This window comes from Somniosus microcephalus, unplaced genomic scaffold, assembly GCF_052327205.1.
Source record: "Somniosus microcephalus isolate GS21.2 unplaced genomic scaffold, FLI_Smic_1.0 unresolved_chr4, whole genome shotgun sequence".
NCBI classification, from domain to species: Eukaryota; Metazoa; Chordata; class Chondrichthyes; order Squaliformes; family Somniosidae; genus Somniosus; species Somniosus microcephalus.
This window is the reverse complement of record NW_028225182.1, coordinates 4,147,554-4,168,794: the sequence shown is the minus strand read 5'-3', so window position 1 is coordinate 4,168,794 and position 21,241 is coordinate 4,147,554. Positions and strand designations below refer to the sequence as shown.

Here is a 21,241-nt window from a genome sequence, read left to right as displayed (position 1 = left end):
GTGTTGAAGGGGATTGAAAAAAGCCCAGACTGCGCCCGCGGTGATAAAGAGTTCGAAATTACAAAGAATTTGGTGCTGCGAAGTAACCGCTGAGCGAAAGCTGACACCGATTGAAGGACGAGAAACCGCTCAATATAAAGGATGAGCTCACAAACGTTAACTTTCTGTATTCTGTGTAAAAGGACTCTCAAATCCTTGAATATACTCAATGACTGAGCATCCACTGCCCTCTGAGGTTGAGAATTGCAAAGATTCACAAGCCTCTGAGTGAAGAAATGTCTCCTCATCTGAGTCTCAAATGGCCGGCCCCTTATCCTGAGAATCTGCCCCCTAGTTCTAGACTCTCCAGCCAGGGGAAACAACCTCTCAGCTTCTACCCTTTCAAGCCCTCCAAGAAAATTGTACCTTTCAATGAGAACACCTCTCGTTCTTCTAAACTCCAGAGATTATAGGCACAATCTACTCAATCTCTCCTCATAGGACAATCCTATTATCATTGAAAACAATCAGGTTTGATTCCCAGTCAAGGATTTGAGTTCTGACAAAGACAATTGAAGTCTGTGAGAATCTTAATAATTGTATTAAAACCAACAAAAATGTGTGTTGCACACTGAAGGAAATTGTAACATGTTTGCTGGGTGGCAGTCAAACTTTAAAAACTTTCTTCATAGATTCATAGATGTATAGCAAAAGGCGACTGTTTTATTCAGCTTTTTCGTAGCGTAGTGGTTATCACGTTCGCCTCACACGCGAAAGGTCCCCGGTTCGAAACTGGGTGGAAACATTTTGTAAATCATCTTCATTTAAATCGTAGAAAAATGGATCAATTCGCATTTGTTATGCAATGTAACAAAGTCCTGTTACATTTGTCTTATTCTGTACAGTTGTGCACACACACAGAACACTACGGTTTCGCTCGCTCACTTCCGTTTCCAGCCCTGACCGTGCAGACAGCCCCTCTCAAAGCTGCACATTCCGGCTGCTTTCAGTTGAATTGTGAAAGATTATTCAAGGGTCGTGCAGCTTTACCTTGGTTCACAACAGCAGATCTAAGCCGCGTTTCAGCAAACTACAAACCATGTTTTCCAGAATTCCAAGGTGTATACGGAACTCAACCATTAAAATTCCCTTCATTAACCACAGGGGTTCAGGCAATTTTCTATGATTCTATGAAAAGTTATTAAAGTTTGACTGTCATCCGGTATACATGTTAGCAATTCCTGCAGTGCGCAACAAAATGTTGTGGGTTGATTAATGATTATAGAATCAATTATGAGGTGTCTCACAGACTTCAATGATCCCTTAATACCGTTGGTTAACTAAAATCTATCAACACTTAAAATTCGTTTAGGTAAATTTTGTCAAGGTTTAAAATTTTAAGTTTTACATTTATATTTCAAAACATTCAATTTGAATTTTAAATCATAGGTTGATACGGCACAGAAGGAGGCCATGCAGCCCATTGAGTCTGTGCTGGCACTTTGAAAGAGCTCTTCAAATAATCCCACTCCCCTGATGTTTCACACAGAATCACACAGAAACCCCACAATGCAGTTAGAGGCCATTTCGGCCCATCGAGCCTGCACCGACACATGTCCCACCCGATTCCCGTAACCCCTACACGAACACATATCCCACCCTATCCCCGTAACCCCACGTATTTAATCCCCCTAACACTAAGGGTCAATTTATCATAGCCAATCAACCTAACCTGCACACCTGCAAATTTCTCCTTTACAATGATTTATTCAATTCTCTTTTGAAAGTTACTATTGTGTCTGCTCCACCGCCCTTTCAGGCAGCGCATTCCCGATCACAACAACTGGCTGTGGTAAAAAAAACTCCTCATCTCCCCTCTGGTACTTTTTGCCGGTTAGGTTCAATCGGTGTCCTCCAGTTACCGACCCTCCTGCCACTGGAAACAGATTCTCCTTATTTACTCTTATCAAAACATCTTGTAAATTTACAAACCTCGATTAAATTTCCTCTTAATCTTCTGCGGAAAAACAATTGCAGCTTCTCAGTCGCTCAACATAACTGAAGTCAACTCATCTCTCGGGCCACTCGCTCTTTGTGCTTGTCTCTCTTTTTTGTCTCTCCCTGTCACTCTCTTTGTCCCTGCCTCTCTCTTTGTCCCTATCTCTCTCTTTGTCTCTGCCTCTCTCTTTGTCCCTGTCACTCTCTTTGTCTCTGCCTCTCTCTTTGTCCCTGTCACTCTCTTTGTCCCTGCCTCTCTCTTTGTCCCTATCTCTCTCCTTGTCTCTGCCTCTCTCTTTGTCCCTGTCTCTCTCTTTGTCTCCGCCTCTCTCTTTGTCCCTGTCACTCTCTTTGTCTCTGCCTCCCTCTTTGTCCCTGTCTCTCTATCTGTCTGTCTGTCTCTTTCTCACTCTGTTCACAGTTAGCTTCTAGTTCTGATCAAACACTGCAAGTTTTAGTTTCACGTTAGTATAGTGGTGAGTATCCGCGCTTGTCACGCGGGAGACCGGGATTCAATTCCCCGACGGGCAGGTTATTTTTTTTAACAACCCCAATTTTTTAATTTCTTCCCAGTTCCTTGAAATGCTCCTTGGAAAAGTTGAACTGAAAAAGTTCAAGTGAAATAATTTTAAAAGATTTACCGACATAAGAAGAACTGCATAAAAACTTCCTGCACCTGTTCCTCGTTGGAATCGTGCTCTCCCTCTATTTCCCTCTCACTGTTGTGTGGGGCAGAGAGGAGTCATAACGGCACAGGATGAGACCATTGAATGCTTAATTAAATTCATTTATTTTGAATATGTGACCATTTATTATTACTTCCGTGGTGTGAAATGTTATTTATTTGGAGATTTCTTTTATGCTTATGGGATTCCGTACATAAAGCATCATAGGAATCCCCTGTGTGATTCGTTGGCCTGGCCAACGGATGCTGCCGAACCGTGAGCACCAATGGTATCCGTGGGCCTTTATGCTTGCGTACGCCAGCAGGCCCATGACCGCAAGAGTGCGAAGCTCCGGAGACACCAGTTAATTGGGATTTGTTTCTCGGTTCGGAGGCGTAAGCCGGCGCCAAACCTCCGATCGCAATTTCAAGGCCCATCGTATTTTAGGAGGCTGGTTTAAAATGTTTATTACTTATGACATCAGGAATCTGGGGCAAATTTTGTTCAATATAACCGGGCCGGTTTTTGCGCAGAATAAAAATGTTCCACTCGAACATATCCACCCGGGCTCGATTTGGGAACTGTTCATGTAGGAGGGGAACATGATCGTCGGTGCACTACGGAAACCGGAGCGTTAGTGTCCACGGAAAAGCGAATCAGCAGCGAGCATAAATTCTGATGGTGATCATTTTCAGATTCAATGCAGTCAGCCATTAAATAAAGTGAATAATTTTACAGTGAAAAGATTTGGAAGTATTACTCGCATCTGTGCCTTTAGTTAAAGTTTGTGGCGTCTGACTCCCGCTCATGTCTCTGAATAAGAAAGGAGAGGCTTGACATTGACCAGACTGCAATGCGCCTGGTGTTTGTGAACTCATCCTTTATATTGAACGGTTTCTCATTCATTGACCGGCGTCAGCGTCAGCTCAGCGATTACTTCGCAGCACCAACTTAATTGTAAGTTCGAACCTCTCTCACCGCGGGCGTTGCATAGTGATTTTATCGTCATTTTCAATCCCCTTCTTCTGCACCGAAACAAATTGTAGCTGTGATTTTAAATCAATGCTGCGTGATTCATAGCGATCACCTTTAAATGATTCAGAAAACCAGTCCTTTCACCTCCGTAGCACGGGATCGATTCCTGGTGAGAAAAGTTACTTTTATAACACAGTTTTAAAATCAAAATCTGATGAAATTGACTACATTCAGCTGATGGGAAAATTTAGAATTGTTTTAATTACCATTAATAAACGGAAAACTTTCTTTTGCAGAATGAATCAATTAATAGCTTTGCACCATTTAAAAAATATTCTGTTTGTCTATTCTTCCTACCACAGTGAATAACCTCACATTTCCGTACATTATACTCCGTCTGCCGCCTTATTGCCCGCCCAATAACTTAATCTGTCTATATCCCATGGTAGGCTCTTTGTGTCCTCACAGCTTACTTTCCCACCTAGCTTTGTATCATCAGAAAACTGGGATACATTACACTCTGTCCCTTCATCTAAGTCAGTAATAAAGACTGTAAATAGCTGAAGCAAGCGCACTTGATCCTTGCGGCACCCGACTAGTTACAGCCTGCCAATCTGAAAATGACCCGTTTATCCCTAATCTCTGTTTTCTGTCCGTTAACCAATCCTCTATTCTTGCTAATACATTACCTCCAGTCCCATGAGCCCTTATCTTGTGTAACAACCTGTTACGTGGTGCCTTATCGAATGCCTTCTGGAAATCCAAATATGCTGCCTCCACTGGTTCCCCTTATAGTTCCAATTAATGCCTGAAGCAGAACATCCCGTTGTGCCAATGGAGCCTGTTTGTCGGACAAGGCTACATGTAAGGAAGGAGTGTGGTAAGGAGATAAGTGAAGTGATACTTTGGTAACAAGGTCGGGTAATAAAAATAAAAGTGCTGGAAACACTCAGCAGGTCAGGCAGCTTCTGTGGAGAGAGAAGCAGAGTTAACGTTTCAGGTCGAAAATGTTCCATCAGAAGGTGGCCAGTTGTGTTAGGTTACACTATTAAACGTGCAAATTGTCACGTAGTAGATGTAAGGAAAAGATATCAAAAGTTTGGAACAGATACTTTAGAATTCGATAAAGGTTTGAGCAACTTGTATATCGAACTCGGAACTATAAAGTGTTGGAGTTCCTCGGCTAAAATTCGCAAAGATTTGTTTAAAAGCTGTTGTTTATTATACTTCTAATTGTTGCAGGATTAATAAATCTGACATTTATTGTTGCGAACACTTTTACTGCTCTGCGCGTTTCCCAGCTGTGCTCGGAGCGCCGTCCCCTTCAGTCCATCGCTCACAGGGTCTGTTCCATTCAGCGTTTCTATTCTCTGGACCTTGGTGAAATTTCATGGATTGAAAGCGACGCGTCTCAACCCCGAGCTCGTCACCGACTCGCTAACCACTGCACAGCGACCACACTCTGCTCCCGTGAGATGGAGGCCCAGCAACTGTTTCAAGCTCGAGTGCAGTTACAAGCAGAACTCATTCAAAGAAAGTCCAAGTCATTGAGGCGCCTGATTCTTTGTACCTTCCCAACGTGTTGAGATTCATGTGGGGGTGATTTGGGCACGCCTTTCTCCACATTGCAACACTTCAAAGGTACTTCAATGGTTATAAAGCGCTTTGGGACGTCCTGAGTTCGTGAAAAGCTCTGTATCAATGCCAGTGTTTTTTTTTGTTGCAGAAGTTCGAACAGCAAGTTCATAATTCGCGGGCAAAATAAGTGTTTGTCGGGGATTTGAACCGGTGACCTCTCGTCAATTTCAACTAATAACCCCGAAGCAAGAATCATACCTCGAAAGCAACGAGCCAACTGATAGATAATATTGGAAATAAGAGCTAACCATTGTAAAACCATTTTTTCTGTGTGGTTTTACTTGATGATCAGAGCACTTGAGACCGAGACAATGACTTTGCCTTTTGGACCTGTCTTCTCAAGCGCCGCCCGGTCCCAGACCTACAGTTAATGAGCTGTGGTTCAGATATTGGATGGGATAAAAATTGATAAAGAGGAGGTACTAGAAAGGCTGGCTGTAAAGCTTTTGTTTATATTCTCTTCTGGACGCCGGTTTGCTGCAGCTCTCTTTTTCCCATAACATACTGAAAACCAAGGAGCTAACTGGTTAAAAGTAGTGGAGATAATAGATAACTATTGTAAAAACCATTTTGTGTATGTGGCTATTCTTGATGAGCAGAGCACTTGAAACCGAGACAGTGACTTTGCCTTTTGGACCTGTCTTCAGAAGCGCCGCCCGGTCCCAGACCTACAGTTATTGAGCTGTGGTTGAGATATTGGATGTGATAACAATTGTTAAAGAGGAGGTACCAGGAAAGCTGGCTGTATTTATGTCCATAAGTCACCAGGGCCAGATGAAATGCATCCTAGGATGCTCAGGGAAGCACAGGTGGAAATTGTGAAGTTACTGACCACAATCTTCCAATTCTCATTGGATACGTCGGTGGTGCCAGGCGTCTGGAGAATTGCAAATGTTACACCCTTGTTCAAAAAGGAGTATAAGGTTCAACCCAACAACTACAGGCCAGTCAGCTTAACGTCGGTAGTCAGGAAGCTTTTAGACAGGATAATCCTGGACAAAATGACTGGTCACTTGGACAAGTATGGATGAATTAAGGAAAGTCTGCACGGATTTGTTAAAGGCAAATCGTCTTTTACCAACTTGATTAAATTATTTGATGAGGTGAAAGAAAGGGTTGATGAGGGAAATGCGGTTGATGTGGTGAACATGGGCTTCCAAAAGGCACTTGATAAAGTGCCGCATAACAGGCTTGCCAGCAAAGTTGAAGCCCATGGAATAAGAGGGACAGTGGCAGCATGGATGTGAAATTGGCTAAGAGACAGGAAACAGAGTAGTGGCGAACGGTTATTTCTCTGACTGGAGGAAGGTGTTCCCCAGGGGTCGGTACTAGGACCACGGCCCATCTTGACATATTTTAATTATTTGGAGTTAGGTGTCCAGGTCGCAATTTCAAAATTTGCTGATGATACAAAACTTGGAAGGATAGTGAGCAGTGAGGAGTGTAGTGATAGTCTCCAAGTGGACATGGACAGGCTGGTGGAATGGGCGGACATGTGGCAGATGAAGTTAAATGCAGAAAACTGTGAAGTGATACATTTTGGTTGGAAGAATGAGGAGAGGCAATATAAATTAAAGGATACATTTCCAAAGTGGGTGCAGGAACAGAGAGACCTGGGGGTATATGTGCACAATTCATTGAAGGTGGCAGGACAGGTTGAGAAATCAGTTTAAAAAGCTTATGGAACCCGGGGCTTTACAAATAGAGGCATAGAGCACAAAAGCAAGGAAGTTATGATGAACCTTTATAAAACACTGGTTCGGCCACAACTGCAGTATTCATGTTCCAGAAAATGTTATTCTGTGCAATAACCGGTCCTGTTAAATTGAACAAAAGTTGCACAAGACTCCTGGTGACATAAGCAATGAACATTTTAAACCAGACTCCTGAAATACATTGGCCTGGAAATTGCGATCGGGGGCTCGCCACCGGCTAAGGCCTCGGAATCGAAAAACAAATCCGAATTACCTGGTGTCTCCGGAGCTTCGGACTCCTGCCGCCCTGGGCCTGCTGGCGTCCGCCTGCATAAAGGCACATGGATCCCAGGGGCGCACACGGTTCGCAAGCATCCCTGAGATCACATGGGCCAGACCAACCAATCAAAAAGGGGGGTTCCTATGAGGGTAATGGGGATTCTATTTATGTACAGAAACCCCATAACATAGTCGACATCTCCAAATAAATAACATTTCACACCACGGAAATAAAAATAAATGATGACTTGTTCAAACTTAATGAAATTAATTAAACATTTAAAATGCAGTTTTTAATTTTATGAAATATATATTTGAACATTTTAAAGCGGGCCAGAGTTTACCTAAACTAATTTAAAATGTATGTATGTGTATATCATTAAAAAAAAATATTTTAACATTTATTTTCACCCGTGCACTGTCAAAAGAACGTCTTACGCCTGCTATTAGGCTGGATAGCTCTTTCGACCAACGTGGACACGAAGGGCCGAATGGCCTCTTTCTGTGCCGTAAATTTCTATGATTCTATTACCAGCTGTAAGGGTTTCCTGGGCATCCGCTGGGCAGTAGTTAGCCCAACTCTGCACCAGCAAAAGTGATGTTATAGCGGATGCGGTGGCTCTGTCCCAGCGAAACTTGACAGATCACAAGTTCTGGGCTTTCGGGCGTGCGGAAACCTGGAACTTGCGGCGTGGTTATGAAGGCGTACGAGAGCCTACGCTGTGCATTCGCTGTCGGAAGCACCGTAAAATCCGGGCCATGGTGAAAAATGAGATATGCATAACAGTTCATCACATAGAAAGCACAATACACGTTATTGAAGTATCTTTAGCATTTAATTCATTCTGCAAATTAAGATTATCGGTTAATTAATGGTAACTAAAACATTTGCTCACATTAGATACATGTAAGTAATTTTAACAAGTTAGTTTAAATTAATTAAAGACTGTTACAAAAATTGCTTCTATGACCAGGAATCGAACCCGGACTATAGCGGTAAGAGCGCCGAATCCTAACCACTAGACTACCAGGTAACACAGAATAATAATGCGATAATTGTAAATAGAATGGGTCAATCCGTATTGGATACAAATTGGTTTTGATTGTTTACATCAAAAAGCAATTCATGACACTGCGGCTTACAAATCTAGTTACATGTACCTGAAGCTATGATCAATTGACCCTTAGTGTTAGGGGGATTAAACACGTGGGGTTACGGGGATAGGGTGGGATATGTGTTGGTGTAGGGGTTACGGGGATCGGGTGGGATATGTGTCGGTGCAGGCTCGATTGGCCGAAATGGCCTCTATCTGCAATGTGGGGTTTCTGTGATTCTGTGATTCTGTGATTTATTGGGGTGCATTTATCTTCATTCGAAACCTCAGTAAAATGCTCCAACCTCTTCTGTTTCCCTCATACCGGCTGTGCAACAGCCACAACTCAAATGTAACCTCACAAAACGCGCTGGCGTCTTCCAGTTCTATATCTGTATATAGAGAATTAATGACAAAAGGTCATTGACCTAAAGGTTACACATACATGTAAAAATATTTATAGCATTCTGGACTCAACATCGAGTTCAACAATTTCAGACCATAACCTCTGCTCCTATTTTTTCAGATGGCAGCTGTTGATGATTCTGCCATTCCCATTTACACCTCCTCTGGTCCCATCTCTCCTTCCTTTACTTGTCCCATTGCCATCTCCTTTTGCCTCGCACCTTCATCCCTTTTGTCATTTAATCTCTCCTGCCTTCCACCTTATCACTAATATTGCCTCTTGCTGTTTCCTCCTCTCCCCCATTTGCCTAAAATCTGTTTCATCTCTAACTTCTCCCAGTTCTGACGAAAGGTCATCGACCTGAAACGTTAACTCTGTTTCTCTCTCCACAGATGCTGCCTGACTTGCTGAGTATTTCTAGAACTTTCTGTTTTTATGTCAGATTCCCAGCCTCTGCAGTATTTCGGTATTGCATACTTTACTCCAAATAGACTCACATGCATTGATAAATATTGTGACGGTGCAATGCAACGTTCCCTAATGGGTAGGATTCAGCGTTCTCTTGGATTTGATTCCAGGTCAGGGGAGTAACAGTTTTTAATTCGAGACCTGATTTAAATGAATTACATGACTTTCATGTGGAAAAAAGAATAATTGGTTTAAACATCATTTATTAATCCATAATGTTATTTTGTGGAACTTCAATCATTTAATTAGCCCTCAGCATGTGATGAACCTTTATCCCGAGCTCATTGTATTTTTGGAGCCTTGGTGTAAAATGTTGAGTGTTTATGACACGGACCCAGCCCCAGAATCGCCACTGTGAAAGTAGGAAACTGCTCGAAATACACAACAGGGCGGGCAGTTTGTGAAAAACAATTAAACTTTTGGCGTGTAGACTTTTCACAGAAATGGAACCAGCTTCGTGTGACAATATGAGCTGTGACTGTGTGTACATGGGTGGCATGTTTCTATATCAAGTGAGTGTTTGTGTTCTGATGCGATCCTTTGCATGTCATTGAGTCATACAGTCATTGCGGCACACAAGGAGGCCATTCGGCCCTTCGAGTCCGTGCCGGCTCTCTGTGGAGCAATCCAGTAAGTCCCATTCCCCCCGCTCGATCCCCGTAGCCCTGAAAGTTTATTTCCCTCAAGTGCCTATCCAGTCTCCCCTTGTGTGTCAGTTGTACATTTAATTTCTTGACTTTTATCATATGCATCAGGTTGTCAATATATACATACCTGTGTTTGAACGAGAGATTCTTCTAAATGGATTTTAGGTGTATCAGTGAGCTGGTGATGAATAAATGTGATTGTATCTGTGTGTTATTTCTCAATGTATTTGTGTGTATCTGTGTTCTGTATAAATTTATTTGCGTGGCATTTAAAAGGAATACAGACATAAAGAGCCAGAACATGCTTTTTGAATGAGACAGATTCCCTCAAATAAATAAATCAATAACACAGATGCATGGCAATCTTGGATAAGTGCCTGAAGGAAATAAAATGTGCAGGGCTACGGGGAGAGGGCGGGGGAGTGGGACTAGCTGAAGGGCTCTTGCCGAGAGCCGGCACGGGCTGGACGGGGCGAATGGCCTCCTTCTGTGCTGTATCCATTCTCTGATTCTATGATGTAGATCTATCTGTAAGTGGTGAAAGGCGACTACAGTGATTCACCGCCACCTCGGCGATGGGCAATAAATGCTGGCCTTGCCAGCGAGACCTACATCCCAGGAACGAATATAAAAAATATATCTAATACCAGTACTCATTGTTGTGAGTTAACAAATAAGATATTAATTGTCCAGACTGATATGAGCTGTAAAAGAATAGTGACCCCGACGTGATTTGAACACGCAGCCTTCTGATCTGGAGTTGCGCCAGGAGGTCTAGACAGCGTTTGTTCTGTATTCAAGTTCATATATACAGAAGTATCATACCTGGTTCCTGCTGGACGAATGACACTCACCTGCTTTCGATTCTCAATCAAGGAATTTATGTTGACACAAGATTTGGGAACAGTAAATTACAGAAAGATAATTCAAGTCTGTGAGACGAGTGATAATTGCTTTAATCTTGGTTAATAAATCCATTACTTTCTGTTACAGATTTTGGTGACACTTGTTCCGCGTTTAATTTTGCAAACTGGGAGAGATCGCTGATCGCGGGGAGACAGTGGGAGCTTCAGCGGCCCCACTGTCAGGATGTGGAAGGATTCACGTTCGGGGTGTGCGGGGGGAATCAGTGATATTTTTTGTAAAGGGCAGCGGGGGAGAAGGACTGAGAGAATTCAGTGTGGGACAGAAGCTGTTTAAATTGAGGCAGCACATTGCCGATCAGCACAGAGGGAGTTAACTGACTCAGCGCCCCTCTGCTGCTGCTACAGATCCGGTGATTTCCACATTGTAGCGGTTATCAGATTCGAGCCCGCGTGGAAATAAATATGTTTTAAATTTGCTGTGGCGAACAAACAGAGGCGAATTTATTCTCCTGTCAAAAGGGCCACAGCGTCTTCTACCTTGTTCTTTAATTGCTCTTTATTTCACTTCACTGTGTTAGATATATTTCTTATGGCTAAAGGGATCAAGGAATATGGGGAGAAGGCAGGGACAGGGCACTGAATTTGGATGATCAGCCATGATCTCATTGAATGACGGAGCAGGCTCGACAGACCGAATGGCCTACTCCTGCTCCTACCTTCTATGTTCCTCTGTTTCTATGAATAGATAACTTTGAGTGAGAGAAAACTGATCCAGAAATATAATCCATTAATCTGCAGGGTGGCCGTCAGTAAGAGGCCTTTTCTCTCTGGATCCGGTAGCGGTTCTGGTTTCAGGCTCAAGATTGCCGGTACTGTCGATAGATTTTTGTTGAGTAAGGGTATTAAGGGTTAAGGAACCAAAGCGGGTAGCTGGAGTGAAGATACAGACTAGCCCTGATCTAATTCAATGACGGAACAGGCTCGAGGGGCTGAATGGCCTCCTGTTCCCATGGAGTCCCTGCAATGCAGTGTACTCGATGCTGGACGGTTTCTGGTGTGTAATAGTTATCGCATTCCGCTAACAGACGAAAACTCAATGGTTCGAAAGTGGGTAGAGGCAATTTACTGCCTTTTCTCCATTCAAGATTACTAAATATGAAAACAGGAATAATTTACATGTTTGTACAAATAAAACACGCATTGTCAGGCGAATTATACCTTTCAAATGGCAGCGTTACAGTGAGTGAAGTAATTCTCAATAATATGTCCCATATAGGACACAGTTTGGGTTGCGGTACTGTAAGCAGGGTTTGGGGAAAATTGGCATGGTTTAGGGAATCTCCCCCTCGCGTGTCGCGACATTAAAGAGGTTCAGAATGCGGAAGCAAAACAACACAGATTAATAGGAAAACACAGGGTGAGCGACGGGATTCAAAGTGCAGTTTCAATCGGTCTGTCTGGGTGTCCTTTCAATAACTAACAAAGAAAGCGCGTCTCCAAAAATGTCCCACACCGTGTTATGATTCAGGAAACTGAGACGGGGGTAGAAATAAGAAAAAAAAACATAGTGATATAGAGAAGAGTAAGAGAGAAGGGGAAAAATACTGTTTCCACGGAGAACTAATGCAGAGACTCCTCTGCTGCGCCTGGGGTGGCCTCCTGCAGCCCGGATACATTAACATCCTAACAGCTCATTAACTGTACGAGTGGGACCGGGCGGCGCTTCAGAAGACAGGACGAAAAGGCAAAGACACTGTGTCGGTCTCAAGTGCTCTGCTCATCAAGAAAAGCCACACACACAAAATGGTTTTAGCATGGTTACCTCTTATCTGCATTACCGCCAATCAGTCGGCTCTTTGGTCTAGGGGGTATGATTCTCGCTGCTTGAAACTTGCGAGATATTGTGGGTTGAAGTCCTGGACGTGCACTACTTTTGTCCACGGATTTTGAACTTGCAGTTGAAACTATTGCAAAGAAAGTCTCCCATTGACACAGCGCTTTTCAAGAGTTCAGGACAGCCCAAAGCGCTTTACAACCATTGCAGTATCTTTGAAGTGTTGTAAGGTTGGGAAAGGTGTGCCCAAATTCCCCCCACGTGAATCTCAACTCTTTGGGAAGGAGTTTGGTGGAAAGACTCAGACTCCTCAATATCTTGGACTTTCTTTGAATGAGTTCTGCCTGTAACTGCACTCGAGCTTGAAACAGCTTCTGGGCCTCCATCTCACGGGAGCAGAGTGTGGTCGCTGTGCAGCGGTTAGCGAGTCGGTGACGAGCTCGGGGGTGAGACACGTCGCTTTCAATCTATGAAATTTCACCAAGGGCCAGAGAATAGAAACGCTGAATGGAACAGTCCCTGTGAGCGATGGATTGAAGGGGACGGCGCACCGAGCACAGCTGGAGAACGCGCAGTGCAGCCAAAGTGTTCGCAACATTAAATGTCAGAGTTATTAATCCTGCAATAATTAGACATATAATTAACAACAACATTTAGACAAATTCTTGCGAATTTTAACCGGAGAACTCAAATACGTTATAATTCCGATCTCGATATACAAGTTAATCAAACCTATAACGGATTCTAAAGTATCTGTTCCAAACGTCACTTTTACATCCTTTCCTCGCCTCTTCTACGCGGCCCCTCAAACTATTACAGCTGTTCAAATGGATGCATCACCTCACCTAATACAAATTCTCGAACTGATACACTATCTCAAATTAATACACCTCAAAAAAATATAGCACCTCAAACTAATACAGCACCTCAAACCAATTCAGCTCCTCAAACTAATGCAGCACCTCAAACTAATCGAGCACCTCAAACAAATACAGGTCAAACTAACATGGCACATCAAATTATTACAGCACCTCAAACTAGTACACCTCAAAATAATACACTACCTCCAACTAATACAAATTCTCAAACTAATACACTATGTCATTATAATACAACACCTCAAGCTAATACACTGTGTCAAAATAATACAACACCTCAAAATAATACAGCCCCTCAAAATAATATCGCGGCTCAAACTAATGCAACAGCTCAAAATCATACACCTCAAAATATTACACTACATCAAACGAATACAAAACCTCAAACGAATACAGCAACTCAAACTAATACAGCTCCTCAAACTAATAAAGCACCTCAAACTAATACAGCACCTCAAAATAGTACACTACATCAAACGAATACAAAACCTCAAACGAATACAGCAACTCAAACTAATACAGCCCCTCAAACTAATAAAGCACCTCAAAATAATACAGCACCTCAAACTAATACAGCACCTCAAACTAATACAGCGCCTCAAACTAATAGAGCATCTCAAACTAATACAGCACCTCAAACTAATACAGCATCTCAATCTAATACAGAGCCTCAAACTAATACAGCACCTCAAATGAATACGGCACCTCAAACTAATGCAGCATCTCAAACTAATACAACCCCTCAAACTAATACAGCACCTCAAACTAATACAACACCTCAAACTAATACAGCACCTCAAACTAATACATGCCTCAAACTAATACAGCGCCTCAAACTAATACAGCGCCTCAAATTAATACAGCACCTCAAACTAATACAACACCTCAAACTAATACAACACCTCAAACTAATACAGCGCCTCAAATTAATACAGCACCTCAAACTAATACAACACCTCAAACTAATACAGCGGCTCAAACTAATACAGCACCTGAAACTAACACAGCCCCTTAAACTAATACAGTGCATCAAACTAATGTAGCACCTCAAGTCATAGAAAGATAGAGGATAGAAGCAGGAGTAGGCCATTCGGCCCCTCGATCCTGTTCCTTCATTCAATGAGATCATGGCTGATCATTCAAATTCAGTACCCTGTCCCTGCCTTCTCCCCATATCCCTTGATCCCTTTAGCCTTAAGAAATATATCTAACTCCTTCTTGAATATATTTAATAAATTGGCCTCAACTGCCTTCTGTGCGAGAGAATTCCACAGGTTCACCACTCTCTCGGTGAAGAAATTCCTCCTCATCTCAGTCCTAAATGGCTTACCCCTTATCCTTAGACTGTGACCCCTGGTTCTGGAGCCTCCCACCATCGGGAACATCCTTACTGCATCTAGTCTGTCTATTCCTGTTAGAATTTTTTAAGTTTCAATGAAATCCCCTCGCATTCTTCTAAACTCCAGCGAGTATAAGCCCAATCGACCCAATCTCTCCTCATACGTCATTCCTACCATCCCAGGTAAATCAATAGAGCATGTAAAACTAATAAAGCACCTCAAACTAATACGGCACCTCAAACTAATACAACACCTCAAACTAATACAGCACCTCAAACTAATACGGCACCTCAAAATTAAAACAACACCTCAAACTAATACAGCACCTCAAACTAATACAGCACCTCAAACTAATACAGCCCCTCAAACTAATACAGCACCTCAAACTAATACAGCGCCTCAAACTAATACAGTGCCTCAAACTAATATGGCTCCTCAAACTAATACAGCACCTCAAACTAATACAGCACTTCAAACTAATACAGCACCTCAAACTAATACAGACCCTCAAACTAATACAGCGCCTCAAACTAGTACAGCAATGCAAACTAATACAGACCCTCAAAATAATACAGCACCTCAAACTAAAAGATCACCTCAATCTAATAGAGCACCTCAAAATAATACAGCACCTCAAACTAATACAGCCCCTCCAACTAATACGGCACCGCAAACTAATACAGCACCGCAAACTAAAAGAGCACCTCAAACTAATACAGCACTGCAAACTAATACAGCACCTCAAACTAATACAGCACCTCAAACCAATACAGCGCCTCAAACTAATACAGCACCTCAAAGTAATACCGCACCTCAAACTAATACAGCACCTCAATCTAATACAGCATCTCAAACTAATACAGCACCTCAAAGTAATACAGCACCTCAAACCAATACAGCGGGTCAAACTAATAAAGCACCTCAAATTAATACAGCATCTCAAACTAATACAGCACCTCAGACTAATACAGCACCTCAAACTAATACAGCGCCTCAAACTAATGCAGCGCCTCAAACTAATACAGCACCTTAAACTAATACAGCACCTCAAACTAATACAGCACCTCAAACTAATACAGCACCTCAAACTAATACAGCACCTCAAACTAATACAGCACCTCAAACTAATACAGAACCTCAAACTAATACAGCACCTCAAACATAATCAAAAATAAAGAATGTCAGAAGTGGGATCTGAACCCACACCTCCAGGGGAGACCGCTCGACCATCCTGACTTCTAAACGTTATGTCGGGGCACCTGCAAGTTGATTCTGAACGAATATCTGTGATCGTGTCTTGTCTGCTTATTTAACTGATGCCATCAGGCTCTTCTCTCCCTGACTCTGGGGAAACAGTGAGACAGAATTTCGAGCAAGCGTCTGGTTATTGTGAAACAGCAAAGAAAATATTAAATCTGGATTTATCCAAAAAAGTTGTGACCCGACCTGATTTGAACACACAGCTAACGTTGCGCCATGAGGTCGACAACAACAAGCGGGGATGTTTATATATATAAACATTCCTCAATAAAAGGGCTTTAAAATCCCACTCCCACTCGGTGTCAGACAGCTGCAGAAGCAGCACTTACCTGTCACTCACCGAACGTCTTTTGTTAAACTGTGGTCTTTTTTTCATGGGAAAGCATCATTAATTAACCGATTATTATCTTTTGCACAACTAAAGGAATGCTAACGGAGCGAGAATCGATTCTTCAATCATTTGTTCTGTGCTTTGCATGTTAACTGTTACCCATATCTCATTTTACACACTGTGCTTTAGGAACCTGGTTTAAAATGTTCATTGCTGATGACACCAGGAATCTGGGCCAACTTTTGACAAATTGAACAGGACCGGTTATTTCTACCGTGCACAGAAAATAGAATCAGCGGTGAATATCAACTCCAATGGTACTGACTTTCAGATTTAACGCAGTCAGATTTGCAATCAAGTGAAATAATTTCACAGTGAAAAGATTGTAAGTGTTACTCGCATTTGTGCCTTTAATTAAAGTTTGTGGCGTCTGACTCACGTTCATGTCTCTTCTTCCTCCGTTGAATAAAACAGGAGGGGCTGGACGTTGACCAGATTGCACTGCCCCTGATATCTGTGAGATCATCCTTTATATTGAGTGGTTTCTCGCCCTTTGATCGGCTGCAGTGTGGCGGTTACCGTGTTCACCTCACACGCGATGGATCCTCGGTGAATCAGTTTACTCTCATTTAAATTTACCTATTTAGTGAAGTGAAATAAGAGCAATTAAAGAGTAAGTGAGCAGTCACTGCAGCCCTTTTGGTTAGAGAATGAGCTCCGAAGCAAGCTTAAACATAGTTCCCTCACCCGAGATCGAACCGGGAAATTACTGCGTGCAAAGCAAACGTGATAACCACTACACTAAGGGAACCGCTGGCTAAGGACTTTTAACAGAGGGGGACTGATCAGTGAAGCAACTCTCTGCTGATTGGTTCACCTTAAACAGCATCACTCATGTAAAGGATGAGCTCACTAATATCAGGCGCAGTGCAGTCTGGTTAACGTCAAAACCCTCCTTTCTTATTAAACAGAGGAAGAAGAGACATGAACCGGAGTCAGACGGCACAAAATTTAATTAAAGGCACAAATACGATTAACACTTACGAACAATCGTTTCACTGATAAAATCTTTCACTTGACGTAAAAGCTGACTACGTTGAATCTGAAAATGAGCACCGTGGGATATTTTGTTCACTACTGATTCTATTCTCTGTGATCAGCTGTGCAGCAGTGTCCGTAGAGTAGCGGTTATCACGCTCCCCTCACACGCGGAAAGTCCCCGGTTCGAGCGCAAGTAAACACAATACATTCGCAAAAATTTTATTCTGTTCAGTGAATAGTCCTGTTAATTTTAGCAAAAGTTGCCCCAGATTTCTGCTTTCATAAGCAATTAATATTTTAAACGAGATTCCTAGAATGCAATGTGTAAAATGAGATATGGTTAACAGTTGATTACTTGCAAAGGGCAAAATGCGTTATTGAAGTGTGTATCGCCTTTCTGTCATTCTGTAAATTATGGTAATCGGTTATTTAATGGTGATTGCAAAAGATTCAACTGCAGTTTGAATAGTGGCCGGCGACACGAGCGCTCGTTTGGGATTTTGGGCTTCTCTGAAATTTATTCAAACAACCGAAGCGAAAAATCGATCCCCGAGAATGCCGGTTAAAACCTAGCCAGGTGAGGAGCTAACCATTGCAAAATCATTTTGTGTGTGTGGCTATTCTTGATGAACAGAGCACTGGAGACCGAGACAGTGACTTTGCCTTTTCGACCTGTTTTCTGAAGCGCCGCCCGGTCCCACTGCTACAGTTAATGAGCTGTTAGGATGTTAATGTATCCGGGCTGCAGGAGGGCGCTCCAGGCGCAGCAGAGGAGTCTCTGCATTAGTTCTCCGTGGAAACGGTAATTTCCCCTTCGCTCTTCCTCCTCTCTATATCCCTGTGCTTTTATGTCTCTATTTCTCCCCCGGCTCAGTTTCTGGAATCATAACACGGTATGGGGCATTTTTGGAGACGCGTTTTCTTTGTTTCTTATTGAATGGACACACAGACAGACCGATTGAAACTGCACTTTGAATCCCGTCGCTGACCCTTTGTTTTCCTATTAATCTGTGTAGTTTTGCTTCCACATTCTCAATGAGAAAGTCCCCAGCCTCAATTTTTAAATAATATAAGGCCCACCTCGTCACATTGCGACACGCGTGGCGGAGATTCCCTAAATCAGCGCCAACTTTCCCCAAATCCTCCTTACAGTACCGCAACCCAAACTGTGTCCTATATGGGAAATACCATTGAGAATTACTTCACTCACTGTAACGCTGCCATTTGAATGGCATAATTCGCCTGTCAATGCGTGTTTTATTTATACTGAACCAATCATGCAAACTATTTCAATTTTCATATTTACTATACTTGAATGGGGAAAATACTTTAAATTGCCTCTGTCCACTTTCGAACCATTGAGTTTTCGGAAAGCGATCACCATTACACACCGGAAACCTTCAACACTGGGGTACATTGCATTGTAGCGACTCAATAGGAACAAGAGGAGGCCATTCAGCCCCTCGATCCTGTGGCGCCATTCAATTAGATCAGGGTTGATCTGTATCTTCATTTCATCTACCCGCTTTGTTTCCTTAACCCGGAATAACCTTACCCAACAAAAAGTTATTGCCAGTAGCGGCAATCTTGAGCCTGAATCCAGCTGCACACCCGGATCCAGACAGAAAAGGCATCTCTGAATTTCAGGGATTCGGAGATTCCAGGATTTAAAAGGGAACAAACGATGAAATGGGCCTCACTGTGGATCAGTTTTCTCTCACTCAGAGGTATCTGACTAGTGAAGTTAAATAAAGAACAAGGGAGGAGCCGCTGTAGCCCTATTGACAGGAGAATAAACTAGCCATACATCTCTCACGTTTCCCAATTCTAACAGAAGTGTAATCGACTTGAAACGTTCACTCTGTTTCTTTATCCACATATACTGCCTGACCTCTTGAGAAGTTCCACCATTTTCCGTTTCTATTTGAGATTTACAGCATTTGCAATAATTTTCTTTTGTCACTTAAAATATACCCGCTGGTTGTTCATCCACAGCAGCATTAAATATAATGTTCCCGCCCGGGCTCGAACCGGAGACTTTTCGCGTGTAAAACGAACGTGAAAACCACTACACTACGGGAACTGCTGGGTCCGTATCTTCAACAGAGGGGAACTGACCAGTGAAGCCCCTCTGTGCTGATTGGTTCAGCTGAAACAGCATCAGTCAATATAAAGAAGGAGCTCACAAATATCAGGCGCAGTGCAGTCTGGTCAACGTCAGCCCCTCCTTTGTTATTCAACAGAGGAAGAAGAGACATGAGCGGGAGTCAAACGTCACAAACTTTTATTAAAGCTACAAGTACGAGTTACACATACTTCCAAATCGTTTCACTGAAAACTTCTTTCATTGATGAAAAAGCTGACTGCGTTGAATCTGAAAATGTGCACTGGGCGATATTTTGTTCACTACTGATTCTATTATCTGTGGGCTATGCCGCAGCGGTTGGTGTAATGTACATGTTATTATGTTCGCCTCGCACGCGAATTGTCCCGGGTTCGAGCCCGGGCGGGAAACATTTACATTCGCCAGGATTTCGTTATGTGCAGTGAACGATCCTGTTCGCTTTAAATAAAGTTGCGCCAAATTTCTGCTTTCATAAGCAATTAGCAATTTAATCGAGATTCCAAACATACAATGTGTAAAATGAGATATGGTTAACAGTTGATAACTTACAAAGGGGAAAATGCGTCATTGAAGAGCGTTTAGTCCTTTTTTGCATTCTGTAAATTATGGTAATCGGTTATTAAAGGGTGATTGCAAAAGATTCAACTGCAAGTTGAATAGTGGCCGGCGACACGAGTGCTCGTTTGGGATTTGAACCGTGGGCTTCTCGGAAATTTAAACAAACACCGAAGCGAAAATCGGACTACCGAGAATGCCCCTTCAAAGCCTAGCCAGGTGAGGAGCTAACCATTGTAAAACCATCGTGTGTGTGTGGCTATTCTTGATGAGCAGAGCACTTTAGACCGAAACAGTGACTTTGCCTTTTCGACACGTCTTCTGAAGCGCCGCCCGGTCCCACTCCTACAGTTAATGAGCTGTTAGGATGTTAATGTATCCGGGCTGCAGGAGGCCGCTCCAGGCGCAGCAGAGGAGTCCCTGCATTAGTTCTCCTTGGAAACAGTATTTTCCCCTTCGCTCTTCCTCTTCTCTATATCCCTGTGCAGTTTCCTGAATCATAACAGGGTGGGGACAGTTTTAGAGACGCGCTTTTTTTTATTACTTATTGAAAGGACAGCCAGACAGACCGATTGAAACTGCAATTTGAACCCTGTCGCCGACCTTGTGTTTTCCTATTAATCTGTGTTGATCTGCTTTCCACATTCTCAATGAGAAAGTCCCCAGCCTCGATTTTTAAATAAAATAATGCCCAGCTCGTCAAATAGCGACACGCGAGTGGGAGATTCCCTAAATCAGCGCCAACTTTCCCCAAATCCTCCTTACAGTACCGCAACCCAAACTGTGTCCTTTTTGGGAAATATTATTGAGAATTACTTCACTCATTGTAACGCTGCCATTTGAATGGCATAATTCGCCTGTCAATGGGCATTTTATTTATACTGAACCAAGCATGCAAATTATTTCAGTTTTCATAATCACTAAACTTGAATGGAGAAAAGCCATTAAATGGCCTCTACCCACTTTCGAACCATTGAGTTTTCGTGCGTTACCGGAATGCGATAACCACAACACACCGGAAACCCTCCAGCACTCGGGTGCATTGTATTGCAGTGACTCCATAGGAAGAGGAGGAGGCCATTCAGCCCCTCGAGCCTGTTGCGCCATTCAATTAAATCAGAGCTGATTTGTATCTTCACTCCATCTACCCGCTTTGGTTACGTAACCC

At 42.8% G+C, this 21,241-nt stretch overlaps 1 non-coding gene across 1 annotated transcript; it reads right to left on the bottom strand.

Moving 5' to 3' along the window:
• Positions 1 to 19,403: 19,403 nt before the first annotated feature.
• trnav-uac (transfer RNA valine (anticodon UAC)) lies at positions 19,404 to 19,476 on the bottom strand. The gene has a single exon. It is a non-coding gene; the product is annotated as a tRNA-Val (tRNA).
• Between the last annotated feature and the right edge of the window lie 1,765 nt (positions 19,477 to 21,241).